The 21,502-nt window shown below is 46.7% G+C and overlaps 1 protein-coding gene across 12 annotated transcripts in view; it reads right to left on the bottom strand.

Moving 5' to 3' along the window:
* The window catches only part of Camta1 (calmodulin binding transcription activator 1), an 814,893-nt gene that overhangs the window by 710,598 nt on the left and 82,793 nt on the right, over positions 1–21,502 (bottom strand). Inside the window, exon 7 of one of the 12 annotated variants that reach the window (XR_005872882.1) lies at positions 15,760–16,258. The exons of the other annotated variants lie outside the window; for them this stretch is intronic. The gene's annotated coding sequence lies outside the window, so the exon portion shown is untranslated. Of the gene's footprint in view, positions 1–15,759; positions 16,259–21,502 lie in introns of those variants that run through there. 12 annotated transcript variants of the gene reach the window in all.

Here is a 21,502-nt window from a genome sequence, read left to right as displayed (position 1 = left end):
TCATTGAGCACCTTCCTCTCTCACTCCCTTCAGGGAGAAGACTGCTGCACTCCAAAGTGAGGGGGAGGGAAAATTAAATAAAAAAACACATTCAAGTAACAGTCACAGAGCGGGGAGGGAGGCACAAATTTCAGAGCCAACTTCCAAACTCACGCGGCTCTGATCTGCCTCAGAAACAATCTCACTGTACCTACAGCTATGTAAACAGTAAGTATTAAAGGCATCAATTAGGAATGCCCAGCTCTAGGGCTTCCATGGCCAAGGCCCCCGGCTTCCCTCCCGCCACCCTCATTTGCTGTGACAGTGGAGCAGAACCATCTAAAACACCACCTTTTCTCTGGCTATTTAAGGTTGGAGGACAGGCTGCCACCCACTACCCTACCAGAGGACAGAGGGGCAGATATGCCTCCAGTCACCTCTGCCCGCTCCTCCCCCAGTTAGTATCAGTAGCTCAGGCTCAACCAAGGCACAGAGCATGGAAGGTTCCCTTTTAGGAGCTGGCCGTTCTGTCTCCCAGGGCACCGCTCCCATTTTTCTCCTTCCCCTTTGCCGAGAAGTCCGTCTAGGGAAACTTGATTGGCAGGACCTGAGAGGGCAGAGACTCCCCATCTTCTTGCCTCAAATGGAATGCCTGCACACCAAGCGGTGGCCCTTCCTGGCTCACCAGGGTGTATTTTGGGCTCACAATTGCAGGCAGGCACTGGACTCCTGCGGCTAGGCATTCTAACAGACTGGCCAAGGACACATCCCTTGGGGACATCCAATCTGTGTGAAAGACTTGAGCGCAGTGGGGAACAGTGGCACCACCAGCCTCCAAAACCTCTATTGAGTGCAGGTATGAGGCTGTCTGGCCCCAGAAGATGCAGGTCCAATCCCCAGGGAATCATGCACTCTGCCAGGGGATACAGACAGCCCAGTGAGGCTCGCCTAAACTCCCTTGCCCAGGTGCAGCAAGGACAGAGCAGGACAGGGATAGGGTTCCCTGGAGAAGCTGATCCCCATTCACCTGCCCTGGAGAGCACTCAGTGCTGCCATGGACCCTGAATCCTTAGCATGGGGCTGCTGTCTTGGGCTGTGAAAGCACAATGTGAAATACAAGCAAATGATATGTAAGGCTAAGAACAGAGGCAGGTATCACCCACAGGTAAATGCAGATGTGCTCCACCAGAAGGGAAGACAGCCCAGAGCAAAGGCCAAGAGGGAAAGCTGGCCAGGAGACGGGCAGGAGGGTGGTACCCTGAAGGGAGGTGACGAAGATTCCCTCAAAGAAAAGGACAGTGAGCATCAGCAAATGCTACAAGCATCCCAGAAAATGATGGTGGCAGAAACCAGACCGTGGTTTAGTAATTGAGAGCTTCCAGCAGAACAGGAGTAGTGGCACACACCTGCAAACGCAGCCTTGCAGCTGAGGCAGAACAAGAATGAGTATGAGGCCAGTCGACCTGACATAATAAAACCCGTCCAGGAAAAAAAGCTCTCAGAGAATCCACAGAGGAAGCTCTACTCGCTAGAGCAGGAAGGCGGAAGAAGCTTTACTCCTAAGGTTAGGAAAGGACGAAGAAGGAAACGGTGAAACAGTAGAGCAAAATTTGGGAGGAATTTCACACAAACGGAGAGCAGCAGCAGCATGAGCGAAGGGGCGTGAGCAGCTGTCAAGACAGTCTAGACAAGGCAGCCTGAGTTCAGGAGCCAGGCACACTGCAGGCAACTTGGCAGCTGTCTACAGATGGTGGATGACACCACCCTTAAGAAATGCAGAGACAGACCAAAGCAAGAACAGTGGGGTCTAAAGAAGCCTGGGCCAAGGGTCTAACTCCATCACCACCCATACCCCTCCTTCCCAGTGTGCAACTGAGCTGTGTCTGCCTTGCTCATCAGGGCCGTCTGTTCTATGGCTGTGCACATGGGAAGCCCCCCCCCAGTTCTTCCATACTGGGGTTCTGCAGATGGCAGCTGGCAAACACAGGCAGGTCCTTGAGGCTCCAAAGCCATGGGCCCAGTCAGCAGCTGACCTGTCTACTCTTGCCTCAGCAGAACATAGGGAGAGACCCACAACATGCTCCACCCAGAACCTGAGTACGAAAGAGTCACCCAACAGTGCCCCCCCCGAAAAAAAGATGGCTAATGGAACTAGGGATTCAAATGGACATAAACATTAACCACTGATATATAAGGTATAGCTAACACACTGTAAGACGTACAGATTGAACCCTGGTCACACTGTGTGCTCACTGGTCAAAGGGACTTCAGCACCTCCAGGGCACCACAGAAAACTGCTTTTCTAGTCACCTCCCCGCCTACTTGTGGTCACTACTGGCAGGGTTCCTTGACTTTTGTAACCTAGGTCACTCACTGAGTAAGCACTTCTCATTTTTAAATTCCATCTCTACAGCTATCAGTCTGTAATAGTCCATTGTATTCCTCATCAGTTGACAGGTACGTGAGCTGCTTCCAGTTTGGGGTTCATATAAACATTATTGTCCGAGTCCTTTGAGGGAACTTGCATATTTATTTCTGAATGGTAAACACTTCACAAAGGAATTATTGGGCCATAGCACAGATGTTTAATTTTAGGGGAAAATAGTGTAAAAATTCAAAGAGACTGTAGTTTTGTGTTTTCATTTTTATGTGTGTGTGTATCTATGTGCCCAGTGTGCAGAGGGTTGTGAAGAATGGAAGAAGGTGCTGGGTCCCCTAGAGTTAGAATTACAGGTGGTTGTGAGCCAGATGGTGAGAGTCTGGGAACAGAACTCTGGAAAAGTAGAAGAGCTCATAGCCGCTGAGCATTTCTCCCAGCCCGCGGCTGTTTGTCCATCATAGCCCACAAGATGCAGCCTGGGCTCTCCTCAGCAGCACCTGCCACGCACGCCCTCTCACTGCTGACACCCTAACCTGCACTTTCACGGAGCTCCCTGATGAGTGACATGCAGCACATGCTCCTGCTTCCCCACACTTTCCATGTGAGGGGCTTCCTTTGTGCAATTCCTGCTCCAGCCATCCACGGCTCCACACCGTAACACACACAAGCACGCACCCATGGCCACAGCCAAGACACTCAAGACTTCTAGCATCCCGCAGCTCCTGTGTGGTAGCGAACTCCACCTCAGCAGCCCGCCTCTTTTCCTAGTTTACCTTTATAGAACATCACCTCGAAAGCCTTCTGGTTCTTCTTTTTCTAAACGTAAGCTATTTGAGAGTCATCCATGTTACCGCATCCCTTTTCACCACTCTCTATCCACTTTCCCGTTGAGAGGCATCTGGGCTGCTTTTGGGTCTGGCGAACCATAGGAAACATTTTAAAAACATTTGGACCAACAGCACCTTGTTCTCTTAGGTAAGTACCTTGAAGGGGGACTGCTGGGTCACAGGATAAACAGATTTATTAGATTTTTTTCTTTTTGGTTTTTCAAGACCGGTTTCTCTGTGTAACAATCTTGGCTGTCCTGGAACTCACTTTGCAGACCAGGTTGGCCTCGCCTGGTTACTAGACATTCTTAAGTATAGAAACCAGGCTTGATTTCAAGGTGTTGTGGCCTTGTGTATTCATGTCCACAAGCAAGCTAAGTCTCAGGTGCTCTGAATCTTCACCAGCCACTGCCAGGTTTCCTACTTTTTGTTTTGGTTTGAAGTCAGTGTGAACTGGTATGACATCATTGTGGTATTTAATTTCCCTGGGGACCAATTTTGGTGAACATCTTTCATTTGTTCTGTGTATCTTTAAATGTCTATTCCAATCGCTTGCCTGTTTTCACATTGGGTCTTCAGACTCTTGAGGATCTAGGAGTTCTGTGGACATCACACACGCCATCCTGTGAAACATGTTGAGTTCTTTGGACATAACACACGCCATCCTGTGAAACATGTTGAGTTCTGTGGGCATCACACATGCCATCCTGTGAAACATGTTGAGTTCTGTGGACATCACACATGCCATCCTGTGAAACATGTTGAGTTCTGTGGGCATCACACATGCCATCCTGTGAAACATGTTGAGTTCTGTGGACATCACACACGCCATCCTGTGAAACATGTGCTCTGCTCAGGCTCTTCTAGGCTGTGTCCTGGATTTATATGATCTTGTCTTTTCAGAAACAGCCTTTCTAAGTGAAGTCTAACATTCACTTTTTACAGATTGTACCAGATCAAGAAGTCCCTTCCTAATCCATCACACAAACTTTTGCTTTGTTTTTTCCTCGTGTCACAATTCTATAACATACATTTATGTCTACAACCCAACTTGAGTAACATGCACAGGCTCCCCTCTCTTTTTACCCCAGGGTGTCCATACGCATGGTTAGCTTGCTAGAGGCTCTCTCCATTGAACTGCCTATGCAACTCTATCAAGGATCAATTGGCCAAGTCTACTCCCAGACTCTCAATTTTCTCCCATTGATCCCATGTCTACTTGACTGCTAAAGCTGTTTACAAGTCTGGAAACCTGGCAAGCGTCATATTTTAGCTTATTTTCAAAATTAACTTGGTTTTTGTAGGTTCTCTGTGTTTCCACATAAGCTTCACAAGCAGCCATCTAAATTTTGAAGAGAATGGCACTGAATTCATAACCAATGCAAGGAAGACAGGTGCCATGACAGTATCAAACCATTTGACAGTGTCTACTTTTGACTCAGCTGTCAAAGTTCTCTCTGAGGTAGTATCCAGTGCAGAGGTTACAGTAACACACATTTCCTTTAAAGCATTTGAAGTGTGAGATGCTACTATACGCAATACTGGTTTCAAATCTTCATCTCAGTTGACATGTACCCTGTCAAAATCAAATATTCACACAGGTGTTGCTTGTTTGGAAAAACTGCAAAGATTTTCATAATTATGATTTTTGCAAATAGAAGTTAAATTTTGGAGCTATATTTCCTCTCTGAAATGCCAAACAATAGGTTGTTTTTAATAACTAGAATGTGTACGGAATTAAAAACAAAAAAAGCTCACTCTGACTACCTAAGCGACAAACTCCAGACATGTACTCTCTTGTGGAACTGACGGAAACCTATCACACCACACAGCTAAGCAGTCAACTATAGGCACAGTATGTGGCCAAAAGCTAGGAGTAGATAGATGTCACTCCACCCTAATATCAGGGCATTACTCTGCATTTACAGGAACAGGATCTCAGTCTAGTAAACAGATTTAGGGGCTCACACCTGACTTTGCCAAGAGCTCTCCATTTCACCTTTCAAGAGTTCCAAAGAGGAAGCTGTTAACAGCATTTTCCCCACCAACACAGACCCACATGAAATTACAGACAACTGAATAATCGACTAACACACAGCAGTGTTTAAAAAAAAAACCAACAACAACAACAAAGGCCCTTGTTTAGTAAGAGACCACACTAAATTCACCAAGTTTCTGGCACAATTACTGGCATATGGAGAAACAAGGAGACAGATAATCAGATAAAACATAGGCTTAAAACGCATTTCTGCCATGTGATTATTTTGTCCATCCTGCAGTTACGTGATTTGACTATGGTCCTCTGTTTCATATGTAGTAGCATCTGCAAGGACTTGTTCAAAGTTAATTACAGCCTCCATCATGAAGGCCGTCACTATTTACCATGCTCATGCTCTCACCAGGTGCCTTAGACACTTCTTCACTAGGAGGCATGGAGCTGTAGCTCAAGTGCACGTCTTGTACGGATCCAACTTAACAGGAGCAGGGCTCCAGCACTCCACTGCCTTCCATCAACTCGAGCAAGTGATTGCTGAGTTCCCAATTATGCTCAACCCTAAATCACTGTTTGCGCTGACTGCAGACCCAGCCCTGCAGGGAGTTGTGCAAAAGTGTGTATTTGGCAGGCTTTCAAAGCACGGCAACAAAACATGTGCTGAGGAAAATGATTCAAAACATTAAGAAAGCAGTCGTTTATTTTAGAAGGCCTGCTCATGTGAGACAATAAGCTCCTTCCCAGAGCAGGTGCCATCCATCAGGAAACCCTGCAGCCCAGCACACACTGGCTGGAGTGTGCCTCAGCTATCACGGGGCCTTGGTGAATATTTATCACCCACATGCACCCAACGTGGATAAGCCCATAATGGTGCACAGTCACAATGGGCCGCAAAGTCCCCACTGGGGAGCCATACCCAAGGTCAGATGACCTCGAGGAGCCTAAAGACATACCTGGGTCTCCACACAGGCCTATGGACACAGAGAAAGAGGACAGTTGGGGTGCCATGTTGCTGGGTTAACACAATCCATTTCTATGTTACAAAATATGCTGAGCAAGACAAGCTACGGCTTCACATTACCCAGGGCCTCCTGGGAGGGCTACATGACAAAAGGTCATAGGTGTGTCCAAAATCAGATTATTAAACCAGTTAAGCGTGTGAAAATGAAGGCAACCCCATTGAGACACAGCTGGGGAAAGCCCTTCCTAGTACCTTTCCTGATCAGCCCCCAGGAAGTCATCTGTACATCTTCAGAAGCCAACTACACGCCAATCCTATCACCCGCCACCCCCTGTGAACTTCAACCTGTTTGCTGTCGTGGAGGACAGCCAGCGAAACAGAGGAATGAAAGGCAGTACACGGACCCTGTGAAGCGTGGTGATTCACTCTCCCAATCAGGGCACACTAGAAGTTTAACAAATATTTAATCTCCTCAAGTAATTTTAGGAAACAAGCCTCTGGAATCTCTGCTTCTCCTAAGGTTACAAAGTCAAGAGCTACAGGTGTTTTTAGACACCTCTAAACATGCCACTCCAAAAAGGAGAGGAATTACAGGCTTGTAGTCATCCAGAAGCCCCTATGAGTGCCTTAGCCATGACAAGAAGGATTAGAAGAACCTGGGTCTTGTGTGGGTAGCTCTTCTGGTTCTCCTAAGGCTGGGGAAAGAACTAATGGTGAGTAGGAACTCTGCACAGCCAACACTCAAGGCCCATCAAGTACAACCAGCATGGGCCAAAGGCACAAGCTCAGGACTGCGCAGAGGACTCGGAAGTGATGACGTTCAGACATTTCAATTATAACTGCTCTTTGTCAGACGGTATCAGATTTACTGCACACACCAGATTCTAATGATGTATGTAGGAAAGTCAAGTAGCCTTTCAATCCCCGGGTCACTGACTACCAGCTGTACAGGAATATGGTTACAACATGCTGTTACACTAAGCCACCTCGTTAACTTCAAACACCACCAAGCAGAGTCCATTCCAAAGTGACAGAATGTGGTGGCATGCAGTGACAGCTTTCCCGGTGAGAACTAGGGAACTAGGATACCAAAGACCAGTGGACCCCAACTCTTCTCCCCATCCCTTGCTGGTCTTAGTCACACCCACCACTGCTGTGGGAAAACCTGCTGCTGCTCTGGCATGCAGGCTCTGCCAACCGTGGTCAACAGTCTCATCTAGTCCCTCCCCTGGCATAGACAGCACCCATAGTGGTAAGGAACAGGCCAGTTGCTCTGTTCCCACCTTGTTCATTTCCAAGTCCAACCTGATTCCCAGTTGGTCAGTTACACAACCAGGTGGTCAAGGTACCTGTACTTCCATAGCATTAGGCTCCAGTCAAACAGGAGAGACTCTCAGTCAACTTGTCTAGTAAACCGACACTCCATCAAAAGCAGCCCAAGTCCTCCCACTCCAAGGCTCGATCCCCAAGTCCCAGCTTTAAAAAAAAGGTTCATTTCACTATAAATTAACTGAGAAGTCACTGTTTCCATTTGCACAACCCAACCACTGCAAAAACACTCTGATAAAGATAGCGGCAAAGTCGCAAATGAAAAGTTGCACGAGGGAGCTTTTGCTCAGCAAGCAGGTCTCCGGAGTTCCACAACCCAGTCCCCAACTAGCACATTCAAGACCAGAGTCAGCATCTCAACAGACAGTCTGGAGCGGCAGGGTATATTCAAGACTCTGAGTTGGAAATATAATTCTTTTCTTACCTAAGGAAGCTTTGTGCAAAAAGACTAATTACAAGAGAACCCTTACTTTCCTAAGTATCAACAGCTGTCCATATTTTCTCCCCAGACCTGGCAGTGGTGGTGGTTTGAATGCAGTTGGCCCCGTAAGCTCACAGGGAGTGCTGCTACTAGAAGATGGCTGTGCTGGAGTAGGGGTGCCTTGTCAGAAGAAGTGTGTCCTGATGGGGTGGGCTTTTGAGGTCTCATATATGCCCAAGTCACACCTAGCGCCACAGTCCACTTCCTGCTGGCTTCTCATCAAGATGTAGCCAGCACTGTGTCTGCACACGGCCACGCTCCCTGCCATGATGGAAATGGACTGAACTCTGAAACCACATGTTTTCCTTTGTAAGAGTTGCTCTGGTCATGGTGCCTTCACAGGAATAGAAACAAATGCTGTAGACTGAGGTTTAGATATCTACAAACACCCATGTCTCAACAGATCTGTTTAGTGACTGCCGAACCTGGGAAGTGTCTTTGTCTTACTCATCACAAAGATATCATGGACGCCGCAGGAAATGGCATCTGCATCTCTCAGGAGTAGCCTCCTGCAGTGACAGGTCATTCTCAGGAAGATAACCTGGCAAGCTCATATTGTGGACAGAAACCACCTTAGCACTCCATCCCACGTGGGGGCGGATGGTGGAGCTTCCATATGGACTCAGGACATGCCCCCCGAGGGTTTCAGGATGCCCTGTGAGGAGCTACCTGTACCAAGTGGCAGTCTCCTTCCACACAAGCTCCTCCCCCATATCCACTTGGCCAATGCCTGTTTGTTCAAGGCACCTGACTGCTTGGAACACAGCTGAGGAGGCTGACCTGAGAGCTGATGTGGTGGGGAGGAGACAGGGCCAAAATAAAGAGACTGTTTCTTGACTAATCAATGCTACAGAGAAAACAACTGTTGTATGAGGAGACTATCCTTGGAGTAGATGCTGGCCAATACAAAGGAGCCGGCACACACACAGGGGAAGGTTTGATGGGAAAGCTTCCCAGGCAGACAAAACAGGAAGGACAGCCTCAGTGACTACAGAGTGGAGCAAACGATGGGAGGAGAATGACAAGGAAGGCCAAAGGTACTCCAAGTATCAACTGCTACTCTCACTTCTGGACAGACACCATGGCTGCTGTACACGGAGGCAAAGTGAGGCAGGCAGTCCAAGTAGGAATGTGAACAACTGTCCAAAGAAAGAGGAGACCTGGTCCCAGCTGAAGATGCGGGATCTGACCCATGTTAAAACAGGAGAACTGATGGATCAGATGATGGGGAAAGGCAAAATCTGGGGTACTCAGAGTTCTGGCTTTAACTAATGAGTTTCTACAAGCTATTTATGTTCTAGGAGACGGGGTATACATAGCCCAGGCTGGCTTTCAATCTGCACTCTCCCTGCCTCAGTCTTCCCGGTGCTGGGACTACAGACATGCCCCAGCCCAGCTTACGCTTCAACTTCACACTCTTCATGGTCTTTTCATCAACACTGACTTCAGCCCTAAGCAGCTTTTAACACTGGCTACCAGAACAGCAAGGCAGACTCAAGTGCATCACACACAAGGCTGGTAATTACGGTAGGAGCGCCAGCTGCCGCCTACCAGAACCTGCCCAAACTACCGCTCTCCTCCCACCACTCCCTCCCTACTGGAGAGCCTGGCTCTAAGGCCCTCCACCAGCAGTGCTCACAGAACAACTTTAGCTTCCTATCACCCAGCTTTTTAAAGCAGGTACTTTCTCTAGCTTGGGTTTGTCACTGTTTAAAATGCTGTGCTAGTTAGCAGTAATTATGTAAATGCAAGCGGCCATTTCTATTTTTAAAAGGGAACCCCATTTAGCATTCTTACATCCTGATATGTTTAAAATAGCTAGTCCAGTGGTGCTTTCACTTCCGTCTGTGGGCTTAAATACAGGTTCAGCAGAAACCAAAGCAAGCAAACATGTGCTTTCTATTAAATGTCTAAATCAGAGGATTAAAAAACAAATTATTTTACATCTGACAGAAAGCGGCCATCGGATCAGCACCATGGCAGCATATTGACTGCCAGGCAGTGATGACGTTGGAGAAGGAATGAACTTAGGAAAGATGGATTCCTTTAAACTCTTCGAGGGGGAAAGAGTACATCTGAGTACATCTTTATATTATAGCACCTTCCAAAGAACCCACAAAGCCCTTCTTCTTCCCAAACCTAGTGCTTTTTAAAGGCAGCTTTTGCCCCTTAATTCCACATGAAATATTCAGTACAGCATAATTAAATTTTATTCCGTGCTATTTTTACTGGGTTCACTGAAATAGAGGGTGCTCGCATCTTTAAAACAAACTCAGCTTGTGCAGTGGATGGCTGGCTCTGAACACTGAACTTAAAATGCAAAAACCTACTTTAAAGGCCTCTGCCAGGGCAGGGTAGTCCCAGGGGTATTGAAAAGAAAGGCTCAATCCCGTGCTCCACCAACCTTCGCACAAGCAATCACCCCAGCTTTGTTTTCCCTAACTGTGTTTGCCACAAGGCACCAGGCAGCTCAGATCTCCATTTCCAACTAGAGTCTCTGTTCATTTTCTGCTATCTATGTGGCAGGAAGGGAGACAGAAATGCAAACTAGTACTCCTCCAGGGCTGGAGAAATCTGTGGCTTCGGTATCTGGATAACTGGATCTTTCACTAGTCAGGGAGCAGGCCTGATGGTTTGGATTTTTAATAGACCAAAATCATCATGTCTCTTCCAGTTACAATCAGTAGGCTACAGAGTCCAACACACAAGAAAGGGAAGTGCTGCGTCTCTCAAACGCTCACTATTCAAAGGAAGACAAGAACTGTGTGCGGCCTTGCTCGTGACCTCAGGAGGAAAATAACTCACTGTACTGTAAAACTCCCCCAGAAACACACATGACAGTTAACATCTGTATCCTGGATTCCACCAACTGAGATTGCCCCCCCCCCCGTTAATGGGATTACAGAGTTCAGTCTATTCACTCTTCATCTCCACGTCCTGTAACTTCCTAAAAGCGCTACAGCTGAAGGCAAGCAAACCAACAACCAAGATCTGCACGACAGACCTCAGAAATTGTAAAGGACAGCTCTCCAGAGCTCCATGGGTGCCAGACTACAACAGACAACACTCCAGACACTCTTTCAGCTTTAATGAGGCTGTTAGGCTTTCAAAGGATCAAAAGGTACCCTAGTACACTCATTTGTCTTTGTAGGGCCGCCTTTGCTACTGACTAAAGGGAAAAGCAGGTCTTCGGGATATGCACCTTTAATCCCAGCACTCTGGAAGCAGAGGCAGGTGGATCGCTGAGTTGGAGGCCTGGTCTACACGTCAAGTTCCAGGATAGCCAGAGGTACATAGTAAGACACTACCTCAAAATTAGCAGGCAAACAAAACAACAGGGATGGTGACACTCAGAAAGTGACATCTGGTAGATCAGGAATTAAACTGTCCTGTTACACAGAACTGTAAGACTAGCTGGAGTACATCTCAAAGTAGAACAGAAAAGCAAGGGACTCCACCTGCCAAACTCACCAAAGGGGTGAATTCAGACTTAACAGCCTAGTCCCTATTATCAACACCACCAATACAAGAGGCTCTTCTGAGCAGTGGTGTTTAGAAATGGACACCCATTAAAAAGAAGAGCAAGACATGTGACAGCAATATTTAATTTCCATAGGGCAGGAATGGGTAGGGTACTATAATCTACCTAAAGCATGGCTGCCTCTGTCACACATGCACATGCTCTGGAGACCCTCTGCTGCTTCCGTCTGCATCCCAGTGTTTCTGTAAGATGTTCTACTAGCTTCTCAAGGACTGGCCCTTATCATGTTTCTTTGAGATAGCTCAGTGGCACTTACAAAAGAAAAACTGTATGTTGGCACATCTCTACTGACGAGGTTTATCTCATGCAACCCAGAGACTGGAGTAGCTACAGCCCCATAAAAGCAACCATTACCCCAGAGTCCATCATGGCTCTAATAGGGTCAACACAGCCATCACTGTCCAAAGCACAAATGAGCCCATGTTACCTGACCCCTGGTTTCTTCTGAAGACACAAGGTGGTGGGGTTTTGCTAATGCAATCCTAACAATGTCAACTTCCTAACAGCTAATGAAGACACAGAATAAGGAAACTGCCTAGTAGGCTTCAAAGAATTACTATGCATAACCAGTCTAAGGTCACCAGGAATCTCATCAATGTAAAGGGGACAGCAGTCTTTTCAAAGGGCAGAGGCTGCAGGAGCCATGGGCTGGAGGTGCTGAGCTGCTTATAGGAAAATTGGGACCAGGGTTCATGCTCTCACTGTGGCCCTCAACCAGGTCAACTCTTGACCTTACTTCATCTTGTTCATGAAAAAAGGGACAAAGCTCTGCCTGGTCATCCCTCGGCATGAAGAAGCCAAGTGACATGGCATGTCACTTTCTTAAGCCACAGTATGTGAACTGCAAGGAGCTTCCACGTATTTCCATATATGTAACAAAACTAGCTCACAGACTGTGGATTAAGATGTTTGTTAAAAGGAAACGGTTTGAACTGATTTAACTTTCTTAAAGAAATATCTGGGGGTTACTCGTTTTGAAAAGATGTACACTGCCCTCAATTTAAGTGAAGCAGCTATGAGACTGTGGAAATGTAGAGCTGAAACGCGGGTGTCCCTAGGTTATGTGTGTCGGTGAACTGTGCAAACAGGGGAAACACCTAGGCATGAAGATGGCGGAAAATCACAGAAAGTGTTTCTACCATCAAATAGAGCCATGGAATGAGGTCCCATCTGAAGGTGATTTGGGGACAAGGGCCACATCTGCAGTGGAGCTCAGGGACTAGAGGCAAATATTTCAATCTTCAGTAAAGTGTCAAGGGGGCAACTGAAGCAAAGTTGACACAGGCGAAGAGATTATAAGGGGGCACACCCAGGGAAATGAACAGCCAAAGGGCTGACTGTTGTCGTTAAATACAAAGTTTACCCAAAATAAAGGGCTGGCTGATTTTTTGTCTGTTTGTTTGGGTTTTGTTTTTTTGTTTGTTTGTTTTGTTTCTCGAGACGGGGTTTCTCTGTATTGTTTTGGAGGCTGTCCTGGAACTCACTGTGTAGACCAGCCTGGCCTCCAACTCACAGAGATCTGCCTATCTCTGCCTCCCGAGTTCTGAGATTAAAGGTGTGGGCCACCAACGCCAGGCTAGGGCTGGCTGTGTTTTGAATTGTCTTTTGAGTGCCAAAGGCAGAAAGCTCATTGTTTGGCCCCTGAGTTCATCCCTTAGCTTCATCCTCCAGGCTGCTCTCTTCAGGGTTTCAGACACAAGCTAACAACCCTCCTGTCTCCCTGACAAGAGATTCACACAAGGCAGAGCCAACTTCCCCAGACCCTATAGCCATGCAGAGCTGGAAACAGATCTGTTGTGTGCTCTGCCTGGTGGTGAAATCCAGAGTAACAGAATCTAGCCAAGGACCTTAGTGGAAAAGCTGGCTCCAAAAAATACCAGCGGGACAAATAGGGCCATTGACATCGACACCAACCCACTAAGTCTGAGCCAAGCAGTCCTGTAAACCACCCAGAGTTAGCAGGGAAGCCTTTTCCTTAATCTGGGAACTGATAGCAACACCCCTTCTGAAAAGGCATCTGGGGAATGTGAACGCCAGAATATTCTTTCTTACAACAAGCCCATCTGAACCATTCCTTGTCCAGAGCCTCACTCTCAACATGAGAGGCCACTGCTAGGTCAACTCCATGGCCAGGCTTAGTGGAGTAGGAAATGGTCAAGCACCAAACACAAGGAGAAAAACACAAAGTTCAAGTGGGCATAAATCAGCACCCAGGGACCTTCAAAATCAGAAGGGAAAGAGGGCTCAACAATGAACTGCAAGGTGCTGTCTCTTTACAGAGCTAGCCCAAAGCTCTTGGGTCAGTCCCTCGCGGCCTGATGTCCTCTGTATACCAGCAGAAGGCACTAACCCATGGACTTGCTCTTTAAAAGCAAATGGGATATTATTTGAACTGCAGGAACATGGAATGAAAGCTAGATTTTGAATGGATGAAGTGGTAAGTATGCAATTTCAACAGCAACTTTGAACAATTCCTCATAAGTTTCACTGAACTCCATAAAAGTTGTATGTACACACACACACACACACACACACAGCAGAAGCAGCAGCACATGTAAACAAGTCAATCCTATCTTCAGACTGATGAAAAGACATTGCAAAATGCATGAAGAAATGCTCCTCCATCTTTGGCCCATGGGAGCTGTGACCTTGTCAACTGCTGCCAGTGTCTTCCACATGCAAACAACAGGAGCGCCAATCAAGAGAGACAGGTCCGATTCTTGACTTGAGAACCCATTCTCTGATGAACTGGAAAGGAGATGTTGACCGTAACAAATCATAGTGCACTTTATTAAGCAGGATTAAAGTATGGCTTCATTTGTAATTCGACCCTTCAAGAATAAACACCATGTAGCTATGTTCACAACATCCTAGTTTGATGTTCTAAGCAAATTAACATATTTAAAATACAACTTACCCCGAGAAGTTCTAAAATTGGTTTAGTTCAACCTTGCATCTTTTGACTGCAACCAAGGATTTTTCTTAAATTTGTACCCTCTACCAGGATTTATTCATCCACACAATTCTAAGTAGGGGTCGTGAGCTCTGCCTCATTAACCACTTTCTGCAGTTACATTCTTGCCTCAAAATTCACACGTCTTACACTTCCATGGGAGGAAAAGGTTCCATTCAAAATAACTCAGTGACTTGTCTAGTACAAACAGCATCAGACTATCAAAGGCTTTAGTTTCTTGGTTTGCTGTATGGCACAGAAAGGTCTGGTCTTTGTTTTACTTAAAAAGAGTCTGGTGTGAGTGGAGATATCTGGACACTTCCAAAGTAAAATGAAACTCAGGTTTAATTGGTTCTTTGTCATGGTTTTAGTTGACTCCTTCTTTGTGTAACAGTAAAGTTTACAATGAAACAAACAAAACCTGACATATAAAATACGCTACACTTGGAGAAGTTTTATTTCTGCAGACTATTCATCGCAAGCCAACGCTACAAGCCAAACTCACCTTGAAACAACGGCTCACATCACAGGAGGCTGTCTCCTTGGTCTTTGTTCAAAAACAAAACCCAAGGCTTGTAGGAATAATACTGGTATTGTGACCTCTGCCAATACACAAAGGACAAAGATGGGGAGTAAAGTCTTCTGGGTCAGGACTTCTGCTGTTACTCTCTACACACACAATGCGTGCTCAACTGTGCTCTGGGAGATAGTGAGGACCAGAGTGCAGACTGAGCCAGTTCTGAGACTACCAAGCCCTAAATTTTCATAAAGCAGCTAAGCGTGTGTGGTCCACTGATGGCCAAAATGTCCTAACCCTCATGTCACCTCCATCCAGCCCCCCACGTGTCGTCAATGACTGCTCACTCTAGACACGCACTGGATCACTAGGTACTAAGGATACTGACTATTCAGGGTATCTGCCTAATTTCTACCTTCCTGCATTTGCTTCTTGAGTCTCTTCCTGAACTCTCCTCAGCAGTGGTGATGCTACAACATGCCAGGAAAGTGACTCACATCCTCTCTGACTGTTGCTACTCAGGCAGGCAGCATGGACACCCAACACAGTGGCTCAGCAATTCATAATCCCACCACCGTGGATACTCTGGCTTCTTGAACTAGCTGAAAAACAAAACTTCCCATGTATGTTATCATTTTGAAAAGTATACATAAATATGAAAAGCTAGTTCTCCCTGAACTAGCTGCAAAACCCATTCATGTTATCACTTTGAAAGATACACATATGAGTATATAAAGTACATAAACAGCAAGCCAAAGGAGAAGACTGAGAAAGGACGCAACACCAGTGGCCCACCAGTTCACTGAACAGCGTTTATTGATATGCCAGGCGCTGTCCTATGTGCTGGAGACAGAGGGGACAACACACAGGCCCTGCTCTCATGGAGCTTCCATTCTTTTGGGAGGCAGTAAACAACAACAGGTCATTGCTTGGTGAATATTACCTTAAAAAAGGGAAGTTTGCTGGGGGCAGAGGGGCTACTGGAACCAGGGAACACACAGTGCAGGCTACTCCTCAGAGATAAAAGACTGCTGTACTCCTTCACAGTCACTCTGATTGAAGCAAGAGTAGGTCATTTGAATCTATTTCACTTTTAGTGACATCCAATTCATATAAACTTGGGGTTTAAAGTACAATGGATTCACTAATAGAACTGTCTTGAAGCAGGATGAAGCTGGCAGGATGGAAAGCTCTCCCTACGGGCTCTGCCAGCCTCCTCCCAATGTGTCAGCCCTCACGGCTCCAGCTCTGGGGTCCCTCTTCTTGCTGCGCCCATGAACAAGTGTGTGGTGAGAGCCTGAAATAAACAGGTGTAAAATGGGTCAAGACCGTCGCTTCTATTCCTGTCTTTAACTGAAGAAAATGTGCCCCACTTCCAGAAGCAGAGAGAGAAGAAAACACGTGATTAAAGGACAACTAAAGTATATTTTAAACACACTGATGAGTGTGTATTTGTACATGTGTCTCTACCCCACACATGATCTATTTCCCTAAGATAATTCAAAATCAGGTCTTGTATAAATGTCTTTTTGGCAATGTAACAGTATAACTTATTAGGTGTATCTTTGAGAGAAAGAACTGTTTTAAAGAATCAGACAAAACTGTTTTAAAGAATCAAATTAAAAAGTGAAAGCTCAAAGGTGATCAAAGTCCAAGCTCAATTAACACTAATTTTACAAGAATTTTTTTACTTACTTTGCATATCCAGCATATTCCTTCAGTTTTTGTTGTCTGTTTTTTGGGGGCTTGTTTTGTTTTCTGACATGGCATCCCAGGGGAGCCATTAGGTACAATCGCTCTCTGATTCGGATTAATGTGTCTAAGTACATATTGATAGAACAGACAATACTTGGAGGGCTGTCTCAGTAGAGTCAGTCTGTGACGCACAGCACTGAGAGAAGGCTGACTCAACTCCCAGCACTTCCAACTGGTCACCATAGGCCAGTTTCCAAAGTCAGGAAAGCAGAGTACTTCAAAGGGGTGCTGCGGGCTATAAGTCAGGCCACTCCCCAGTCAACGTAAGATCTTAACAAGCTGCCGGACTGTGGCCCTGAAACTATCCCACAGCACAAAGCTGCAGAAGGGAAGCCTCAGGAGTCTCCACCTACCTCACTCAGGAGCTGCAACGGACATGAAGAGGGGCAAGCAGGTGGCAGGACCACTCCGCTTACAAGTCACACAGAGGAGTGGAAGGTGCCTGGCTGCCTCCCAGCCCTCAGATTAGCATGACGTAAGCAGGACTGTAGCTCAGGGCTTGAGAGGGAGTAAAAAGGACCCCAGCACCAAGCTATGCTTAGTGCTTCCTAGGCCTAGAGTATGACAGCTATAGGTTACATTGTATAGAGGATCTGTGGCCTTCTGCAGTTCAAAGTCCTCATGACCTAGTTCCCCAGGTGTTATTCAACTAGATCAGCAACTTGAGGTATCAGGGTAAATTGAGCATTAACATAAAGCACGTGTGATAGACAGACTGTGGGCTTCTCTGGGATCACACAGCAGCTCCTGACTCGTCTCCAATGCTCTCTGCACCTTTGCTCTCTGCTACCAAAACCTTAAGACCTGCATAAACAAAAACAGCGTTTATTCTTCTCCCACACGGATATTACGTTTACCCTTTTAATCTGAGTGAACCTACCCCACTGCCACTTCTCCCACACCCACCCTGATCATTCTCTCAGCATCGCATGCTAGAGCCAGATTGGGCTCTAGGGATACAGAAATAAGGAGGCCTGGCACTAGCCCCCAGAGAGCTCCTAGAGCACCGAGTGGAAGAGATCATGACAGCACACTGTGCCAAGGGCCCTCACGTGGACACGGGGTGCCACACCTGTGAGAGCAGTGAACTGGAATCAAATGCACTAAATAAAGCCCAAGAGAAGGGTTTCTGAGAAGGGAATCTCAGCTGGCCTCTAGCATCTGAGAGGTGAGCTAAGCTGTGCAAGGAGCAGAGGGGAGAGGAGAGGTGTCAGAGGGTGTGAGAGGGTCTAGAGGCAAGCAGGGTGTAGCTGGGTGGGGCAGCATACTGAGCCAGGGCTGTGGGTTGGGTTTTCAGGTATGTGTGTGTGGACTCTCTGATGAAGACAAGGAGTGGGCAGGCACCTGCCTCAGGAAGACCAAACACTGCTTTGGGTGTGGCGATGCTTGCTATATTAGTCAAGCCTTTAAGGTTCATCAACAAATCTTCAAAACAAGTAAAGCACAAGTTTAAATGCTACACCTTGAATTTCTTTGGTTTCTTTTCTTTCTTATTTTCTTTTCTTTTCTTTTTTTTTTAGAACTCTAGTAACCCAGATCTAAATTAATCTACAAACAGTGGGCAAGGCTTAAACACTCACTTTGCCAGTCTGAACAAACTGACCTTCACTTTCAAGAGACTATAACTGCATGCACACCAGAAAAGTAATTGTGCCAACACTTTCAAAACCTAAGTCTCTGGTTCTCTTTCCTGGCCTGTGCTGTGATTTACAAGTGACGTAATAGACAGCCCTTCTCTTGCTGGGACCCACTGAAGTCCACTTCTCGTCAAGATTTATGCATGAAGGGATGAGGCAGTCCGTAAGCAAAACACCACTCAGTGGGGAAGAAACCCTAGACAAGCTGCAGTGACCCAGACATCAATGTCACCTAATGTTTTAGTTTCCAGCTGGCTCTTGGTACCAGTGCCCTTTCCTCAGATCTTTCATTAGGGTAAAGAAAGTCTGAGAGAGTTTATGTAGGAGTAAGTTTCATTGTTTCTAAAACATGTTTCTTGAGCTTTTTTTCTTTTCCCCTTTTAATTACAAGAATACATGGGGGGGCACCACAGTTCTCAACCAACAGTCTGGGCTCTGACAGGCTACAGACCAGTTGGAGTCCTCATTCTCTTTTGTTATCAGTTGCTATTAAAAAAAAACAAAAAACCACACAGCACACAGAGCTCAAAACAGGCTCTTCCTAAATACCTGTGCTCAGACGGTCTTGACAGGAATTCCTGGTTAGTCTTAATATAGTAGAGAAAAAACAAAAGGGCCTCAAAAGTAAACTAAAGACTTGATAAGGGGATGGAGTCAGGGCACCGTCCAGCTTTCTCTTGAGGCTCAGATTAAGTTTGCATTAATAGTCTGCATGATAAGAAGGAACAGAGAAATGAGCCAGCTTTCCTCTCTATCCCTGCAAACTATCTATCATACCCTTTTCCAGTCTTTAAGGCTAAAAGTTTCCAGACTGAATTGATTTTTGTTAATCTTCAGAGACTCAATGTGGTCAAAGCCAACATACAGATACACATACACTCATCTGTGCATGTGCAGATATAAACTATATAGTAGTTAAGCTGCAAAGCAAAACGCTGACCTGGGCTTTGTCAAGAGAATCAGAGAGCACAGGAGAGTGTGCACACTGCTGTCTGTACCACACAGAAATGCCCTGAAGCGGCTAAAAGTCGGCTTCTGTGGGATTCAAACACCTTCAAGATTGTTGAGCTAAGTATTACTCACAGAGTTTGGAGGATTTGAGGATTATGCCAAAATAAAGATCAGTATCTAAAGACACATGGAAATAAAGACAGGGGCTGTCTGAGACACTCCGGGGCAACACCTTTATGAGCTTCTCCCTTCCTGAATGAAAGCAGACACAGGCATCAGACACTGCGTGTGAGGAAGAGCCTATGCTTCTGGAATTGCCGAGAACCCCTGCCCCAACCCTGGGATGTCAGTGAGGAAGAGCAGTCCTCAGATCCACAGATGCTCAGACTCAGCCCATAGCAACTTAACATCTAGGTGGCCTCTCTTGCCTCACAACCTACCTACAAGGAGCTAAGTGGCTTCAAACCCACCAGCTTTTCATGAACCTAGCTTCTCTGTCCCTTAGAACTGGACTACACTTCCATGGTTATCTGCAGAGTTTCGCTGGACAGTGTGGCAGCCATGAGCTTTCCTGAACACCTGTGTCCTTACTGGAGTGAGGTGTTGCCTGAAGTACACAATACACACCAACTTCAAAAACCTGTACCCAAACAGCACTGTGTCCTGACAACCTGTCTTGTACATGTGACGAATGTCACAATATACTGGGTGAAAGAGAGTCCATCTACTGAGGCTGATTTCATTCTGCCTTTGAAACTAACTCCCCTCCCACTGCTGGCAGACACTCTGCTCCAGGTCTGTGTGTGACTGAACTCACCCCTGCAGAGTCCCCTGTGACTGCACTCACCCCTGCAGAGTCCCGTGTAACTGAACTCACCCCCCGCAGAGTCCCCTGTGACTGCACTCACCCCTGCAGAGTCTGGCTTCCAGCACCCACTCTGAGCACCACTTACTCCAGCAATCTCTGGCTCCTCACATAATCTCCATCACCACGTGTACAAATTTCAGCTCCTTCACCCAGCTCACCAACAACAGCCTAATCTCAGATTAATTCAAGTTCTGGCCTGGCCTGCACTTAGCTCCTGAAGACAGGACTCACTTTCATCTTGCAGGGGTTTCCCTCCAGCTCTTAACGAATCACCTAAGACCCACTGCCACCAGTGACTCCCCAGTGGTGTCCCGCTTGATGCTTAGCAGAATCTGACCAGGGGCCACACTGTTTCTAAGGCCTGTCCCCTTGTGTGTCTTCTCAGCTTGGATCTTCAGTCTCCCTCCTTCTCCTTAACTCTGGGTGGCCCTGGGTTCCATGCTCAGATCTCTCTACCCATGTTTCCGCCCTGTAGTCTCATCACTTCTGGGAAACAGGAAAAGGTTAACCCTGCTCCAATGTCTAGCTCTAGCCTAGGCCTCTCCTCCCAGTCAGACTGACACATGACTGTGTATCCAACATCTACAGCAGACATCTAAAAGGCTGATGTGTCCAAAACACAACTCAGGTGCTCTCCTTCCTCCCCTCCCTAAGCTGCCATTCCCAGGGTCTTTCCAGTTCAGGAAACCACATCCCTCCAGTTTCTCTGTGCCCAACCCTGACATCAACTTCAGGAAAGTCCCACGAGTCAGGTATTGCTGAAAAACACCCCGCACCCAACTGTTCCTGCTACATCTGACTAAGCCACTTTCAGCTCCTCTTCCCGGACTGCCTGCTTCCACCCAGTCTCCTTCAGCCAGTAAGCAGTGGTGCTTTCTAAAAAGGGCCCCAGGCCGCTGCATGGTCTGCTGGGCTGGGCTATACAACTCAAAGACAGCCTAGACAGTCCTTCACAAGGAAGAGTTGCTGTGCTACTACTCACTGTGTGGCTGAGATGGATGAACAATCTAATGGGTTCTCTTCCAACAGAACTACACTACTGACTTGTGATGTGGGAGATTATCACTCCTGTTTTTCATCCTGTACTACAAAATGTGAGCAGCATTTCAAGTTTGCTGGCTACACCAAAATGGATAGTAGGATACTGTATGTAGACCCTGCTCCAGCCTCTAGAGGGACGGACAGACAGACAGATGGGCACGCATGTGCAGGTGGAGGCCAGAGGCTGACATCAGGTGTCAGCTTTGTTGCTCACCACCCGTTTTTGAAGCAGAGTCTCTCACTTGTTCAATTACATTGCCTGGCCCACATGCTCTAGGGATCTGCCCTG

The sequence above is a fragment of the Mesocricetus auratus genome, unplaced genomic scaffold, assembly GCF_017639785.1.
Source record: "Mesocricetus auratus isolate SY011 unplaced genomic scaffold, BCM_Maur_2.0 Super-Scaffold_100042, whole genome shotgun sequence".
Taxonomy (NCBI): Eukaryota; Metazoa; Chordata; class Mammalia; order Rodentia; family Cricetidae; genus Mesocricetus; species Mesocricetus auratus.
Note: the sequence above shows the minus strand (reverse complement) of the source record. Positions and strands in the feature narration are given on the sequence as shown.